The sequence below is a fragment of the Dermacentor andersoni genome, chromosome 5, assembly GCF_023375885.2.
Source record: "Dermacentor andersoni chromosome 5, qqDerAnde1_hic_scaffold, whole genome shotgun sequence".
NCBI lineage: Eukaryota > Metazoa > Arthropoda > Arachnida > Ixodida > Ixodidae > Dermacentor > Dermacentor andersoni.
This window is the reverse complement of record NC_092818.1, coordinates 73,950,156-73,967,229: the sequence shown is the minus strand read 5'-3', so window position 1 is coordinate 73,967,229 and position 17,074 is coordinate 73,950,156. Positions and strand designations below refer to the sequence as shown.

General features: G+C 45.5%; 1 protein-coding gene across 2 annotated transcripts in view; it reads left to right on the top strand.

Moving 5' to 3' along the window:
- Positions 1–1,292: 1,292 nt before the first annotated feature.
- LOC126531979 (uncharacterized) overlaps positions 1,293–17,074 on the top strand; it is a 105,474-nt gene continuing 89,692 nt past the window's right edge. For both annotated transcript variants that reach the window (XM_055070799.2, XM_055070798.2), the window contains exon 1: positions 1,293–1,524. The gene's annotated coding sequence lies outside the window, so the exon portion shown is untranslated. The remainder of the gene's footprint in view (positions 1,525–17,074) is intronic.

Genomic DNA, 17,074 nt, shown 5'->3' with positions numbered 1-17,074 from the left:
GTGCGTGACGGTGACATAATGTATGCGGTGGGGGGGGGGGGGGGTGATTTAGCGAACTTCGATATACCTTATGAAAGAGGCAAAGACTAGCAATCCGACGACGAGAGGTGAGGTTCAAAAGTTCGGATTGAAGTTTTAATGCAGTTACTCTGGAATTGAATGCGCCTAAGCCTAATCCAGCATTTTCCGTTATGAAACTTTGAGTATCAAATATCATATGCTGGGTTAATTAAGGATAAACACTGACCTTTCAAGAAAAAAAAAGAAATTTTTAGAACTCTAAACGCCTTTAAGCATATACGTCGGTTGGTTGGCGGTTAAACAGGGACCTTTAACGAAAAAAGAAAGGTATTTCGCATGCCCTAAATGTTGTTAAGTATTGCCTCGGTTTTCCTGTTGAAGCTGGTACCAGTGCTTCGCGAAGTTTTCAGTTACTGACTTTCATTCAATGGACGGTGGCTGTGGTTGCTTTCAGCTGACGAGCGAACGCCCGCTGGAACATATCAAGGAGCACCGTAAACATAAAGTGCGAGTTTACTCTCTGAAAATCTTTTTACTTGTGTTACGCTCTCTGTCATTAGCTCATGACTTTCTTTCCTTATTTTTTGATGTTTCAGCGAAGCTGTGAGCCTCTCGGTGGTCAACATTTTGGCACGACAGCATCAAGGGCCCCGTGTCGCAGAAAATCAAGTGTCGACGTCCACCGTCAGCCACCTTGTCCATCAGAAAAAAAAAAAATATCCCGACTCACAACCACTCAGGCCCTGCATGTGGGGCAGAGGCGTTACTGAAATAATCGAATTTCTCAAAGTAAAATGCGTCAGAAAATTAGTAAAGTCCGACTGGCACACAAGCTACATACATGATAGCGTCGCTTTGTAATCTGAATATACGAGTAAATAATTCAAATATACGAGAAGACATAATTCTGCTACACGGAAACTTGAACACAAACCACTTCGTCCTTGCTTACGGGGCTATGAGCAATTCTTGAGTCACTGTTGGTAGCATCTGCGTTATGGGGGCAAGAGTTGTCTCTCTGCCTCGCACGGCCGGCAGCATGTCCACCATTCTTTTTTATCGGGCCCTGTGTCGCAGAATATCCGGTGTCGATGTCAGCATCAACGGTGCCAATACGCTATCGCGTTCCACTATTAAAGGCAAAGAAAGCTTAAGCTTCGTCCAAATTTTTTCTTATCGTCCGTCGGTGAGCAAAAATTATCATCATTCGCGTGATTCGCGGCCACCGTGTGCAGCGGTTGAATCGTCACTTTTATTTCTTTATAGGATTGCCTCGTGCCGTATGCCGCTGCTGCCTGGCTGCCAACCATTATAAGAAGGTCATTGCTGCTTTCACCCTATCTGTCGTTCATCAAGGCATCACGGGACAGCTGCGGCTCGCCCCTGACGTCACGACTACTGGAGCGCCACCGTAGCCTTCATAAAGGAGCGTGAAACACCACAAACTTGGTATTCGGGGCCACCACGTGCAGTGGCTGAATCGTCACTTGATTTTCCTTATAGGTAGGTCTTTGAATTCTACTGGTAGCTTACAATTTTTGTAGTTATTTCTGGCCGCTGATCGCCCTACCTTCATTGTTCATAGTGTGTTGTGCCTTGATGTGAGATGGGAGTTGATCTGTCCACATATTGCGCGCGGATCGGCATCTTCCTCGCTAACAGTCAGCGAATAAGCACCCGAAAAAGATGCTGCAACTTTGAAGCAAACTTTGTCCGCTGTTCTTGCCCTCGACCTTGCCTGTTACTATCCTCGTTTGCTGCTTTACTATTGACTTGTGCCGCAGATGTGGAGACTAACCCTGGTACTAAGATTGATGACGTTCTCTACCTAGTCAGTGAATGCCACGCTGACACTATAGAAATGCTAAAGCAAATTCAAAAAGACGTCACTGGCATTGAAACTAGGGTAACAGCCATTGAAGGCACATTGGGTGGTATAGCTCCAACCGAAACCAATTGCGAAGAGATGAGTGAATCAGTAAAAGAGGACAAGTATAGCCAGGGCAAATGAAGAACTCGGTGATGTAGCTGACATGAATAATAGAATCAGAAGAAACAATCAGCTTGTAAAGGGCCTTCCTGAAACTAAAAATAAAAACTACAAAAAAAGAAACAGAGAGCATTGTCAAAGAATTCTTCTCGGCTCCCCTTAAACTATCTCTCGGAGACATAAAACGTGCCCATAGGATTGGCGAACCCCGATCTGGTTTCAGTCGCCCCATTATCATTAAGTTTCTCAACTACAAATCAAAAACAGAAGCACTGCGCAACGCTTGTAAACTTAAGAATCTGGCTCCACCTAAAGTATGACTCGACGAATACTTTTTGCCTAAGATCCAGCTGGCACGCAAAGTTTTCTAGATTTTGCCAAGGGTATCCGCAAGGAAAACGAGCGTCTTACGCACCGTTTTACACACTACACATGCAAAATGGCATCGATAGGTACTACTCACTGTCTAATTATGTCGTTTTAGTGACTAAAACACGCCAACCCTTGCATAAATGACCAGCCGCAGCGGTTCACTACAAACCAACTGCGCATAAAGTTTCATTTCTCCTGGCATAATTCCGATGCTTACTTAACAAAGTTGATATCTTAAAAAATCTCAGGGCCCTTCCACTCTGTGAAGAAGGGTGACCAGCGAAGCTGTGTATGTGGGCCCCTTAATGGCGAACTGCACCTCCGCCACGGGTCGGCCCGGCCTTGCACTATCTCCGGGATCGGCCCACGTCTGGGGAGTTTCTTGCTTACCACGCCAATGACACGAAAATTTACTTGGATGGTAGAGGTATACAGCTGTAAAACGGTCTATTGAATGTTTAAAATGGCTGTTCTTATTTTTCTTAATTTTTTTGAAAACCTACTTGTCCTACACCTCTGAGTTCGTGGAACGCCGGATCTGCCCGACTCTGCTTTGGGGGGATAGAGGCGACCAGTCGAAGGTACCATTAGGTTGTCGCCGACTTTGAATCGCGTTCCAGCATTACTGGAGCGGATGGACAGGAGGCACTTTAGTGGAAAACGGCATTGTAGGCCTCTCAAATGAAGAAGTCAACAGCAGTAAAAAGACACCATCGGGCGAAGAGAATAAGCGTTTCTGCATCACGTACTTTAGGTTCCCAACGTGCCCTCAATAAATATATTAACAGAAATGGCAGCGTTAAGTGTAGTGACAATAATGGCTTTGAAAAGGCAGGAGGCGCAAGACGGGCATCTTGCAGCTTTGTAGAAGTCGTGAATTAGTCATAGTAAACTCCCATGAATTGCACATACTCTCTGTGCGCTGAGTAATGTTAGTGGACGTTAATTTAATAGTGATGCGGGTACGCAGCCGCGTGCTCGGCCAACGCTTCGAGTGGGCGTGAGGGTGACGATTTAAAACGCGAATGTTGGCACCTTTTACAGCGACGAAGCTTAGGCGCTGTCATCTTAGAACACCTGACCACGCCGCCATTGAGCGTCTTAGGGATTCCGGTTCCCAATGAGAACAGCGCTGTTCTCTCTTTCTGGGCGACCCGTTATTCCCCAATGATGCTACACTTTCAGCCGAGGATCCTAGAGGCACGTTGGCTTTGGCGATATAATGTCACACACGGCCCTGTTTTTAGCTTGCTGCCGGTGAGCGACTACCTGAAAGTCGAAGCGTGTGCGCCCTCCGATGAGGTGATACCCAGTTGGACGTACTTCTTTTTTCCGCAACAGTGTAGTACCATAGTATTGTGCAATTCGTCGCGATGGTATTTATGTGCGAGCTACCTGTCGATCATTGACGCTGTTCAAATTTTGCGCTCGGTGTGCAGTGGTGTTTTAGGCTTCGATGAAACTGCAGTCGGATAAAATATTCTGTTATACGTGCACCAGAACAAAAATTTAGTTGAAGCGGCTTTTTATTACAGCATTGCCATTTGTTGGCCATGTTGGTAAACTGAAAGCATATTTAGCATATTAAACAAGGTCCTTGTTTGCTGGCGCTAAATATGCTTTCAGGCTTTTTGTTACCTGTGCTTGCCGCAATATAGGTAACTATGTCATAGGTGAGAGAACGTTTATCGTTTATCGTCGTGCCTACTTTCACAGTCCACTGAAATTACGCTTGCGTACGAGCCCTGTCTATAGTCGTCTCGTCCTACTATTACAAATGCGCATTTCTGACGCGAAATCATTACTCAAAAGCAAGAAAGTGCGCAAACATCAGTTCCAGAAACGACATTCGATTGTTCCTAGCTCATTCATGCTCATAACTCTTCATATTGACACGTGTACTTATCTTTATCGGGCGACCACATTTCGCCGCCTAACAAATGTTATCGCACAGCGCAGGACGCGCCTGCATGTATCCGAAGTTTCTGGAAAGTTATCGATGCTTCTATCCGCTGTCTGTTGTCGCCGAACCTTGTGTTACCTGATTTCATCGCGTGACGCGAATGGTGTAGAACTTTGTGGAAGGCACACGGGTCCCAACAATTAGTCTGGAACATTCGACGACTACTGTATAGAACTGAAAAGATTTTGCGCCAAAAGAACAACACACACAAGAAGAAAGATGCAAGATCACCAACTAGCCCAACAGTTAACTCTTCTACTGTATAGAAGCCGACGCGCTTGACCCGCTGATCAGATTTTCGACGATCGCCGACCGTGTTCGCGCCATCATTGTGCTATAAGTGTAGCGTGTTTTTGTGGGCACAGGTTCGCCCAATAAAAGTTAGTTTTGTCTTTCACAGTATTGCTACTGTGTTCTTCAACGTCACCACCACGTGACAATATTGCATTCATGTGGGAGCTAAGTATATCTTTTTAAACGCTGTGTAGCCCAATGTGGAAAGGTATTCATTCGTTTATGGCAGACAACTAGTTACTTGCACCGGTGGACATGTTGATGCTATTATGTATGCAAAGTGTGTGGCGAACTCGTATGGCTGTACGCAATGCTGATGTTCATGCGAGGTCAGCAATATATTATTTTATTGAGAGTGTTAATTATACAAGCGAAGTTTTGAAATTGCTAAGTGATCTACCAAATTGGCTTTCAGTGTTTGACAGTTCGGCTTCGATGAAGCCATTTTAACATGACACGTCAGTTTTACTAACCACTAGACGTTTTAACACTCGTTTTTATTTGACAATGTTTGTATGTACTTGCCAAGCCGGTAATAAAAAGAAAACAACTAGTTACTTCCTAAAATGTTACTGTCCACACAACACATGAACTCGCCTTTCTCTAATGATATTGCATACTGCTAGAAGATGATTTTTTAGGTGTACTATGCCGCATTGTTTAGCATGTTGTACCGCATGTGTCATTCTGTGCAGTTAGGCTTAAAAAGCCCATTCCCCTTTTGCGGCAGTTTAGGCATTCCGCTGCATTCCCAAGGCGTAAGAGCCGATAGCTACATCTCTTACCCGCTTGCAATCTATCCATTGTAAACGGTTATAGTTAATCCTGAGTCCTCCCCTATACAGCGTCTCTCGTAGCCAAAGTGTTGCTTTGCGACCTCAAATACAATGAATGAATGAACGAATGAATGAACGAATGAATGAATCAATCAATCAATCAATCAATCAATCAATCAATCAATCAATCAATCAATCAATCAATCAATCAATCAATCAATCAATCAATCAATCAATCAACTTGCACTCGGACGAGTTTTCACACCTGTTCTCGATTCGTTTGCCTTAAGGTTAAACCTTTGAACTCAGCCATTCATACTAGGCTGCACTGCATTGAGGGAGGATGAAAATTATGCGACGGCAGGAACATTTTACCAATACCTTCTCGCCATCTTCGTGTCCGTGAACTCTTTATAGCGGAAGACGGAAATTTCGTCACATACGCATAGTTTGTGAACTTCATTTTCCATATCGGTCTTTTCATGAAAAATAAAAAAAACCGCTACACGTGCGTCATTGCGAACGCAAACGTACAGACCGGTTGCAGGCCGGTTTTCTTGAACAACTCACTATCGTATATTCGTTATATTTGTAACCACAGTTACGTTGCAATGCAAAAAGCAACATCTTAATGCACAATATTATGTTTACAGCTGAAGATGAATAAGTTACTTAACTTTGAATCGGCTGTTAGATCTTTCTAGCTTACTGTTTTGGTAACTAATGTGCTACTCCTCCATTAAGTGCGGTTATATAGAACACGGATCCTCTATTTGCTTTACTGATATAAAAAAAGCCTACTTTAACAGTTATCAGTAGTATCTAGAAACCAGACATGCTATGAGCTCTCTGTGCTCACCACAGCCTTCACACGCTGAGGCATTGCATAACAAGCACTTGGTCGTTTCAGGGCAAATGGAGAAAGTTTAAAGCTTTTAGGAAATGGTCATCAAGCAAATTCAAGACACGCAAGAGTGGAGGAATTCAGGGAATCGAAGGAAACTCTTCAGGTGCAGCATCTCTCAGCTAGTTTATCAGAGTTATCCCAGTTGAAAAGCACAACCGGAAATTTCAGTCTGTCATATTTTGGGACGTTCTGTTTCGGACGCTGCGTTGCCTGACGTTCTGTTGTCTGTAGTGTGACGTCTTGTAGTCAACAGGTACAATAGTTTTGTGTTCTTATCTCTTCATGAATCCTGTCGGTTTGCAACGAAGGATGTCATGAGCTCGCACAGCTCGTAATCCGCCTACAAAAAAGAAAAGAATAAAAGTGAACTGAGGCGGGGGGGGGGGGGGGTGAGGGGAAGTCGGGACAGTACGGGTGACACTCTCCACTTGTGCTTTCTCTATGCTATAGCGCACGGTTCATTGAACGCTCAGTTTTCTGAACGAAGAAATTTTCTGCGCGACAAGTGACGTCAGAATTACTGGCACGTCTGACGCTGGGGGAGCGGGGAGGGATATGACCTCCCAGGGGTCATCCTGTGCGTCTTCCAGTAGAGACAGACAACACAAACCGGGGCTCTTGAGCATCAATTTCCACGCGATTAGTAATGCCATAACTTTATGTTTATTACCTTTATGAAACCGAGTTACATATTTTATATTTAAATGAACATTAATAAACTTTTGTCTGCGGTGTTAGCATTCGTCCTCGTTTTTGACGTCGTGTCATCTTTGTTCAAAAATCAGCCGGAACAAAAAGAATTCAAAATTAACAGAGGAAAGACAAGGGCGGCAATCGTTCATCCTTCTTAGAGAATGCTAGGTATTATAAGAATTCTGCTATGGAGTTGCTGATCAACCACGTAAAACTTCTTTTATTGTTCTTTGAGCTTCAGTTGCCTTGCGTGCAAACCTCGCAACGTTTTCTTAAAGCAGTTAACGGTTACAAGTTCATAACTACTTGAATCGATTGGGTAATTCAACGCACATATGGATTAAATATTACGGAAATTTTGACAAATTGCGACAAGGTCGCTTCAAGTCAGGAGCACAGCTTCCGCCAACTCATGCGCTGCCATCATTTCGTCGCTGAACACGGCACTGACACTGTAGCACCGAACCTACCTCTCGCGGTCATGATAGAAAACTCTACGAATCTTACTGCCGCCTGCTCTCACAGGTGGCGCCACAAATATCGCAGCAGTTGAGTTACTGTATGTGAATATCTTTTAGAACTATATACATTAACTGTACGCCGCATGTGGCAATAAAATGAGCGTGCCTACACAAGGCAATGACGTTCCGTGCAATGAATATTGCGGCGAATTAGCGGCCTCAATTTTGGTCGGAAGGGCAAAAGGGATTTTTTTGCGATATTGCAGGTAATTTTAAGATCGATAAAATCAATATTAGAATTATGCCTTTGAGCAAGCGATCACTTTGACGAACCACAGCACAAACTTTTCAATGCACACGCCAAACTTGGAGTCGGTCAGTTCCAATTTCTAATCGTCTTCGTTGTGGAAAAGCTGCTACGCTGTTATGTACTGAACGGGAACTGCAACTCGTTGCGTCAATGTTCCAGAAGGTTACCCACCCAGAATCGCTCAAAAGCCCCGAACCACCAGCTCTAGCATCAATAGCTCTATACTCTAGCAATAGCATATAGCTCTAGCAGAATGGCTCTAGCATCTGCCAGTGATGGTTCATGCTAGAGCTATGTGTACTCGGAATACATGTCCGGAACCAACATTAGAAAGTCCACACTAGAAATTGAATTATCATTATATTGCTCTACGACGGTGATGCTGAATAAGCTGTGTAATGCTTTAGAGCACAGCTCTTGGGCACCCGTTCCTGCGGCGATCGTCGGCGTTAGCGTAACCGAGCGAATGAGCACTGCCGACACCTCCTAGACGGGCTTTCAGGCCTGCGTGTCACGTGGGACAACGTAGGCTACGTCACGCCGCGCCGACTCGCTTTTGCTCAGGCGCGGTGCGTTGCGACTGATGCGTTGGATGCGTGATACGGCCCGGTTTCAAAGAGAATCTTCCTTTTTTCTCTTTACGGGCAACTCAGTCTCTCAGTTGTGTTGCGTACTAGCATTCGATAAAAATTCACAGTTGCACGAAGGGTGCCTGAGTGGGGCTGAGATATGCAATTATGAAAGCTGGAGAGGCTGCTTGCAGCAGTAAGACATCGTGCGCTACTTGATTGAAACCAGCCGGCCTTCGCTGAGGTATCTTTAACAATGACGTTCTTAACCATTGTAATGATCAACCAAATCGTTCAAAAAAAAAAAAAAAGCTCTAAGAAAGTCAAACCCGCCAGGGGGCCGTGGAGTACAGACGTGTCTCACATGAGCTCCCGCTTATCGTGCTTCTCACCCCGGAACAAGGCCAGTGACGAACCCAACTTTTGCACCGGTGCAACCGGCAAGACGAGAGAAACCGGAAGACACTAGCCATTTTGGGGTGAGTGCACCTTATCTCAAGATATCAAGCGTTACTCCCGACGATCGCCCGCCCGACAGGTTAAGCCTAACGCCAGAACTAACTCCCGCAATCTCATCGGCAGAAACAACCTCGCGCCGCGTGCCGCGTGAGCACGAGCACACGAGCGCTCGCCCACGCCGCGGCGAAGAGCCCCTACGATGAGCCGAGAGGCAGCTGCTGCAAGCGAAATGCCAAAGAACCAGGAAGAAGATGAAGCAAATGCAATGCAAACAGACCGGACGGAAGAAAGCACTGGAGAAGTTACCTGGAACTATGACGTAGAAAGCGGCCAAACAATCGAAGCGGAAAGCACCTGGATCACAAGAAACAAGAAAGCCAAGAAGGACACCTCGAATTCAAAGACGCCGACAAAAAAACCAACCGATGAGCAAACGCCCAATGCAGCACCTTCACAGCAACAACGCAGACTCAGGATCCGCCCCTGCCACTTGACGACGTTAAGATCGTCTACCGCCCGCAAGCAGGTCTCGACCTCACCAAATGGAATACCGTCGCAGTCATGCACGCCATCGGTAGAGGGAGCGGACTATCGCAGCAGGACTTCAATGACAAAGTACGCATACAAGTGCAGAGAATGGAAAATTTAATCATCGCAAGCACGGCTGACAAGGAAGACGCCAAGATGCTGGTCAGCATCAACAGAATACAGCTCGGTGGCACTTACCACAATGTCAAAGGCAACATACGAACCCCTGACGACGTCTCCGGAGGCGTCATCAATGGCCTCATACCAGGAACAAGCACCGCAGAACTTATGGCAGGAATCCGAGCACCGGAACGATACACCGTTCTTCACGCCCGAATGATGGGTCAGTCGACCGCGGCAGTCGTATTCATCGAAGGACCGCACGTTCCTTACTACATCATCTTCCAGAGCGTAGACTTCTGCTGCAGACCATTTCGAAAGTCAGTGCAGTACTGCCGCACCTGTGGCAACACGGGACACCGCCAAGACGCCTGTCCGAAACCGATACCAGATTTTTGCTACAAATGCGGCAAGACTGGACAACCACAAGACTATGACTGCAAACCGACCTGCAAGCTCTGCGGAGAAGCGCACGAAACTGCAAGTACAGAGTGCAAGAAGAGACTGAAGCCAAGCCCTACACCCTACAATATACGGCAACAGCGCCTTAACAGACTACAAGAAAGAGACAACCGCTGGAGCTCCAGCAGTGTAGAGTTCGCGGATCTGGGCACCTCGGCCACCAGCTCGACCAGTGTCAGTGCGAGCAGCTCCCCCAGACGCCGCAGCTCCAAACCAATACTGCGAAGCGCTTCGCGCTCATGTTCCCCGCTCTCGCTCCCGCTCAGTCAAGCGCGCGAGCTACGCCGACGCGGTAAGCGGCTCGAGCGACTCGGGTGGTACGAGCGGCTTGGATGCATCGGCCGAAGCCGCAGTCATACGGGTCCTAGAAAACAAACAGCAGAACCAGCAGAGCAAACTACAGAATCAGCACAGCCAATTGCAAAGCCAGCGAAACTTCATAGACAAGCTACTCCGCAGTCAACATAAACAGCAAGAGCTCACCGATAAACTGCTTCAAAATTGCAAAGAACAACAAGAACTCACAGACAAGCTGCATCGAAAATGCCAGGAGCTCGAAAACATAAACATACAGTCGGGAACGACGTTGACCAAGGCCGACGTTGAAGCCATAGTAGATGCAAGGTGCCTGATATTTCAAGAAACCTCGATGAAGAACATTCACGCCACAATGGAAAAAGTTGTCCAATCAGCAGTCGAAAAAAACGGCCGCTACCTTCGAAAACAAGATCGCCACGTTAAACGCCAAAATAGATGGGATCGCACCACAGCTCAACAATGTTATCGCGCATGTAAAGAACAACTACATCACAAAGGCACAGCTCGACAATTCGCGTCCCTCCACTCGGAAGAAGGCACGGGCGAACAGCCACAGCGACTCTTGCTCGGTCTCGCCCACTCGCGATCACCGATCCGAATTCGAATCCGTCGACGATGGCGACCCCTAACCACAAGGCAAAGGACCAGCATTCAACTATACGCATATGGCAATGGAACTGTCGATCATACCGCCCTCGACACGCCAATCTACAAGAATTCGTCAAGCTGAATCAACCCGACGTCATAGCACTACAGAAAACCAACACGCAGAAGATCCGACTGCAAGGATAAGCCACATATGCACAAACCAGACGAACTGCCATACTGGTGAAGAAAACTCTCACAGCCTAAAACACGACGTAGAGAACACCCAGACCAAACACACCTTAATCGAGGTTTTACCGCAACGAAAGACGCAGAAAAGCCTATTCGTGTCCAGCGTGTACAGCCCGCCTCACGACCAGCAACCGGACTTCGATCACTTTGTACGAGAAATCAGGAAATCCACGAATGGACACCATCTCGTCATAGTGGGAGACTTCAAAGCCTCGCACACGGCATGGGGCTATCATACCACCACAAAGAAGGCACGATGCCGCCCAGCAACACAGACTCACCCTTTGGAATGATCCTCTCCAGACCACGAGAATTGTAAACAGCGTCTCCAGGGACACAAACCCCGACCTTACCTTTACTGCGGACGTCCCTTGGGCAGAGTGGAGTCGACTCCAGGGAACCTTAGGTAGCGACCACCATATTCTCCAGTTAGACGTAGCACACACCCAAGCAGACAAAGACCGGAATTGCACAGCTAACCGAATGGAAATCCTTTAGGGACAAGCTAGATTCCGGAGCAAGCATAACTGACATTGACGAGTGGCTCAAAATGTATTAGACACAGCAGAATGTCAAACCAAGATCATACAACTCGATGCCGATACACCCGCGGTCGACGCGCACCTCCTCCATCTCTGGAAGGCAAGAAGTGGCCTCCTGAAAAGATGGAAGCGACAAAAGCTTAACAGAAAGCTAAAAACACGTATCGCTCTCCTTACCAAGCAGGCTCAAGACTATGCGGACCACCTCGTCAGGCAGAACTGGCACACTTTCTGTGACAAGCTACAGGGAACTCTGAGCACGAAACGGACCTGGCACCTCCTGCGCGCACTCCTGGCCACTGAACCCACCAAAACGAAACAGAAGCAACATCTTCACAGTCTTATCCACAACCACGCCGGATCAGAAGAACACATCTTGCGAAAACTGCAAAATAAACTATGCGGAGACGTACCCTCTACCGCGCCAACTCGCAGCAAAAGCTACTCTGGAAAACCGAATCCAGAACTCGACCGACCCTTCACGCAGGCCGAAATCCACGTAGCCCTATCCAAGCTGACTAGAAATACAAGCCCTGGTAAAGACCGGATCGTTAACAAACACCTACGCAACCTTCCGCAGCAGGCCACCGAGGCTCTCCTCCGTTACTACAATGAGTGCTGGGAGAAAGGAGAACTGCCTGCTGTGTGGAAACACTCGGGCATCACCATGATCCCCAAGCCCAACAAAAATCTCAGCTTGGAGAACCTACGCCCGATCTCCCTCACCTCGTGCACGGGAAAGATTTTCGAACATATGGTGCACGACCGCATTACCCAGTACCTGGAAGACAACGGCCACCTACCAGACAACATGTTCGGCTTCAGGCAGCACCTCTAAACGCAGGATGTACTCTTACAACTAAAAGAAAGCCTGCTAGATCACCTAAACAATCGAAGCAAATACTCCATAGTGGCAATAGACGTCAAGGGAGCCTTTGATAACGTTAGCCACAACGCGATCCTCAACAATCTCGAAAGCACCGGCTGCGGCACTAGGACCTACGCATACGTCAGAAACTTTCTGATGGACCGCACGGCAACAGTTGGAATATGCAACATCCGCAGTAAAAGCTTCCTACTTCCAAACAGAGGCACCCCGAAAGGGACGGTTATTTCACCGCTACTCTTTAACGTAGCTATGATCAAGCTACCCCCACTCCTCGAGACCATACCAGATCTGCGTCACGCGATGTATGCTGATGACATCACGCTCTGTACCAGAGCTACTTACGTTGGAAGGCAAGAAAGTAGTTTACAAGAGGCCGTCGACACCATCGAAAGCTGTCTCCGAAACTGCGGCCTCCGCTGCGCCACAGAGAAGCCTGAGCACCTCGTCCTGAAAGCAAGAACGAGAGGCCGACCACCCAGCTACGAAAAGCCCAACCCCAGCATCACACTCAACGGGACATCAATCCCTAAAGTCGACACCATGCGAATACTTGGACTCCACATTCACAAAGACGGATCGGGAGCTGCCAGCCTAACGAGACTAGAGCAACTCAGAGCAACTAGAGCAACCCTTTCGCAACTCACGCGCCTCGTCAAGAGGATCTCAAGCCAAAGAAGCAGGCTCAAGGAGCACAACAAGCACTGCTCACCACAGTACAAGCACTGCTCACCAGCCGCATCACATACGGCACGCCGTACCTGGCTTTAAAGAACGCTGAAATAGAAAAGCTCAACATCATAATAAGGAAGGCAATCAAAGTCGCCCTGGGACTCCCCGCCATGGCCTCTACATCACGTCTCCTTAAGATGGGCGTCCACAACACGTGGCAAGAACTCGCCGAAGCGCACAAGAACAGCCAGCTGGAATGACTCAAGCTCACGCCCACAGGGAGATCAGTATTTATTTTATTTTTTATTTATTTATTTATTTATTTATAGTACCCTCAGGGCTTACAATGAAGCATTAGAGAGGAGAGGGGCTAACAAATACAGATAAATATGCAAGAAAGGAGAAAGAAAAACACGAATACTAATCAGATGACAATGCATGGCGCAATGCAAAAATAACGCGAGAGCGACACAAAAAAAGCATATTACGGTAAAAAATAATTATACAAAGAAAACCGCAAAACTTCGGTAATATAGATTAAATATACATACATGGTATATAGGACAATTTAGAGTGAGACAATAAGCACAGAATGATAGAAAATAAAGCATAATACAAAATACACCGTTTGTAGATTACGTAGATAATAAAAAAGAAAACTTATGAACAATACTGATCAGGAGAAAATGGGATTGCTTCGTTATACATTCACATCAAGGCATGCTAGATAATATTAGTAAGTGCCTTATGGAAGTTATCTGTGTTAGTTATATAGACTAGTGGATCCGGTAGGTGATTCCATTCCTGGCATGATTTTGGAAGAAATGAATTACCATAGGTAGACGTTTTGTGGAATGGGATGTTCACCTTATGACGATGGTCCAAGCGTGCAGAAGTAAAAGAGGCTGGTTCGATAAAGCGTGACTTGAGTGTAGGAATTAAGTGGTATATTTTATGGAACAGACAAAGGCGAGCGACTTTTCTGCGTTTGGAAAGGAGAGATATGTTGAGGACAAGTCTGATGCTAGTTACGCTTGCTGTGCGCTGGTAATTGTTAAGAATAAAACGAACGGACCGATTCTGCACAGCTTCTAAGCTGTTAATTAATGTTAATTGATGAGGGTCCCATATTGAGGATGCATACTCTAGATTAGGCCGAATGTAGGTGACATATAACTGTTTTTTCAGGGAAGGTGCGAGTGAAAAATTTAGTTTAAGATAGCCCAGCATGCGGTTAGCTTTTGATGTAATGTGTTCGATATGTCGTTTCCATGAGAGATTATTTGTATTGTGCACTCCGAGGTATTTATAACAAGATACTGATTCAAGTGGGATGTTGTTAAGATGGTAGTTATAAAAAGATACTTGTCTGCGTGAGATTCTCATGAATTTTCATTTTGAAGCGTTAAGATTCATGTGCCAGCGGGAGCACCAGGTTGTAACGCTATCAACGTCTGATTGTAATGTAACCATATCAGAATCATTAGTTATTTTTCGGTAAATTACGCAATCGTCGGCAAACAAACAAATAGAGGTAGTGATATGATTAGGCAGGTCGTTAATATAAATGAGGAAAAGTAAAGGCGCCAACACAGAGCCTTGAGGTACACCCGATTGTACTGGCACCTCTAATGAGTCATTGTCATTGATGGTTACATATTGGGTACGATTACAAAGAAAGCTGCAAATCCATTTCAATATTAAAGGGTCAGTATTTAGAAGGCTTAGCTTATAGATAAGTAACTGGTGATTAACTTTATCAAAGGCTTTAGAAAAGTCTAAAAAAGTACAGTCCGTCGCAAAACCCGACTCCAAGAACGCATGCAAGTCATTGGTGAATGTTATTAGTTGTGTTTCACAAGAAAAATATTTTCTGAAACCGTGCTGATAAGGGCTAAAAAAATTGTTTGATTCAAGAAAGTTTATAAGGTGAGTGAAAATGATGTGCTCAAAAATTTTGCCGGGTACCGAAGTTAATGAGATGGGTCTGTAATTCAAAGGGTGATGTGGGTTTCCCGATTTAAAAAGCGGGGTAACCTTACCGGTTTTCCGATCAATGGGTAGGGCACTGTTGTTAAGTGATCTAGTAAAAATAAAGGTAAGTATGATGGAGCTGTATTCTGCAGTGTTTTGGAGAAACTTGGAATTAATACCGTCAATACCACATGAAGATGACCGTTTTATCTTGAAAATTCTGGCTCGGATACCTGCTGGGTCTATGGTAATGGGATCCATCGCCGGAAAGTTAACGGCTGTAAAAGGGGGATAGTCACTTAAATTTTCTGTGCAGTATGATTGGGCAAACGTGTTGTTTAGTACAGAAGCACAAAGATGATTCGGAACTTGATCGCCTGAATCGTTTACGAGACTTATAACGCTATCTTTGGTACATTTCATAACGTTCCAAAAGCGTTTTGGGTTAGTTTTTATCAGAGACGGTAGGGTTGAGTTAAAGCAGTTAAATTTGGACGTGTTTAAAGCGCTTGTATAGGCTTTCGCAGCGGATGTATATGCTAACCATCGATCAGCGTTTAATGACCTTTTGGCGGAACGAAAAAGTCTGCATTTTTTGTTGGATAATCTTTTCAGATGGTTATTGTAGCAAGGGGCGTTAGAAGATTGATGAATTATTCTAAGTGGAATATATTTGTAGATAAGATGCATTACTGTAGTTTTAAAGGACAACCACATTTCTTGAATTGATAAGTCTACATGTGTCATAAGGAAGTAATCAAGAAAGGCTGATAGCTCAGAGTTTATAGCGTTAAAGTTAGCCTTTTTTGTAGTCCCTAATATATTTGGTGTGTTTCTTTACTTTTGTAGGCGGGATGGAAATGTTAAAGTGTAAGATGTCATGGTCGCTTAGGCCAGGCACGTGGGTCACTGGTGAAACCTTATCAGCATGAGTAGTCAGAATCAAGTCGAGCAACGAACTTGTAGTAGATGTGACACGTGTTGGTTTGATAACGAGCTGTGCAAGGTTAAAATCTACGCAAACGTTAAGAAATCCTGTAGCCTCTGCAGATGTCGGATTAGAAAAGGGGCAGGAACGCGACCAGTCGATAGTTGGCAAATTAAAGTCTTCTAAAAGAAACATAGGTGATCCAGGAAATCGAACGGATATTTCGCTTAGGGTGTCATGAATTTTTTCTGCAAAATCACAATCGGGATTAGGGGGACGATAACAGACCCCTATGATTATTTTTTTGAAACCAATAGATAGGCAGCACCAGAGTAATTCCAAATTAGTAGTTACACTCAAAAGGAATGATTCAAAACTAGAGTTAATAGCTATTAGAACACCACCGCCTATTCTATCGGTGCGGTCTAGCCGATATACAGTAAATTTCTTGTTGCATTGAAAGAGCTCACCTGTCTCTATTTTGTCAGAGAGCCAGGTTTCTGTTAGTACAAGAATATGAGCTCCAGTATCGTTAATTAAACAGTTCAAACTATCTCTTTTAGGAAAAACGCTCCGAATATTAGTAAAGATTACGGATGCTGTTGCCGACGGGCCTCCACCCCTCGCGTAAGCCTATTTATTTCCCGCATAGACACGTCCAGAACGCGTTGCTTCTGGGGACATGGCCACAGCATTGCTCGTTTGTCTGCCAGTATTGACTTCAATAACGGAATTTTCGTCGGCATTGAACATGTAGCACTTTCCTTCCGAAAATAGTCTTTTGTAGCTTAATTTGAAGTTAGTGTTCAAGCCTCTACCGAATTCCAAAAGTTTCTTCCGGGCGTGACGCGTGGCTTCGCAAAAGTCTTCGCTTACGCTGATGCCTGTTCCCGCGAAAGACGACTGTTTGGAAAACACCAGCTCTTTTATCTTGAATGTGGTAAACTTCACCACTAGAGGCCTATTTTTGCAAATTTGGCAAATTTCCCGAT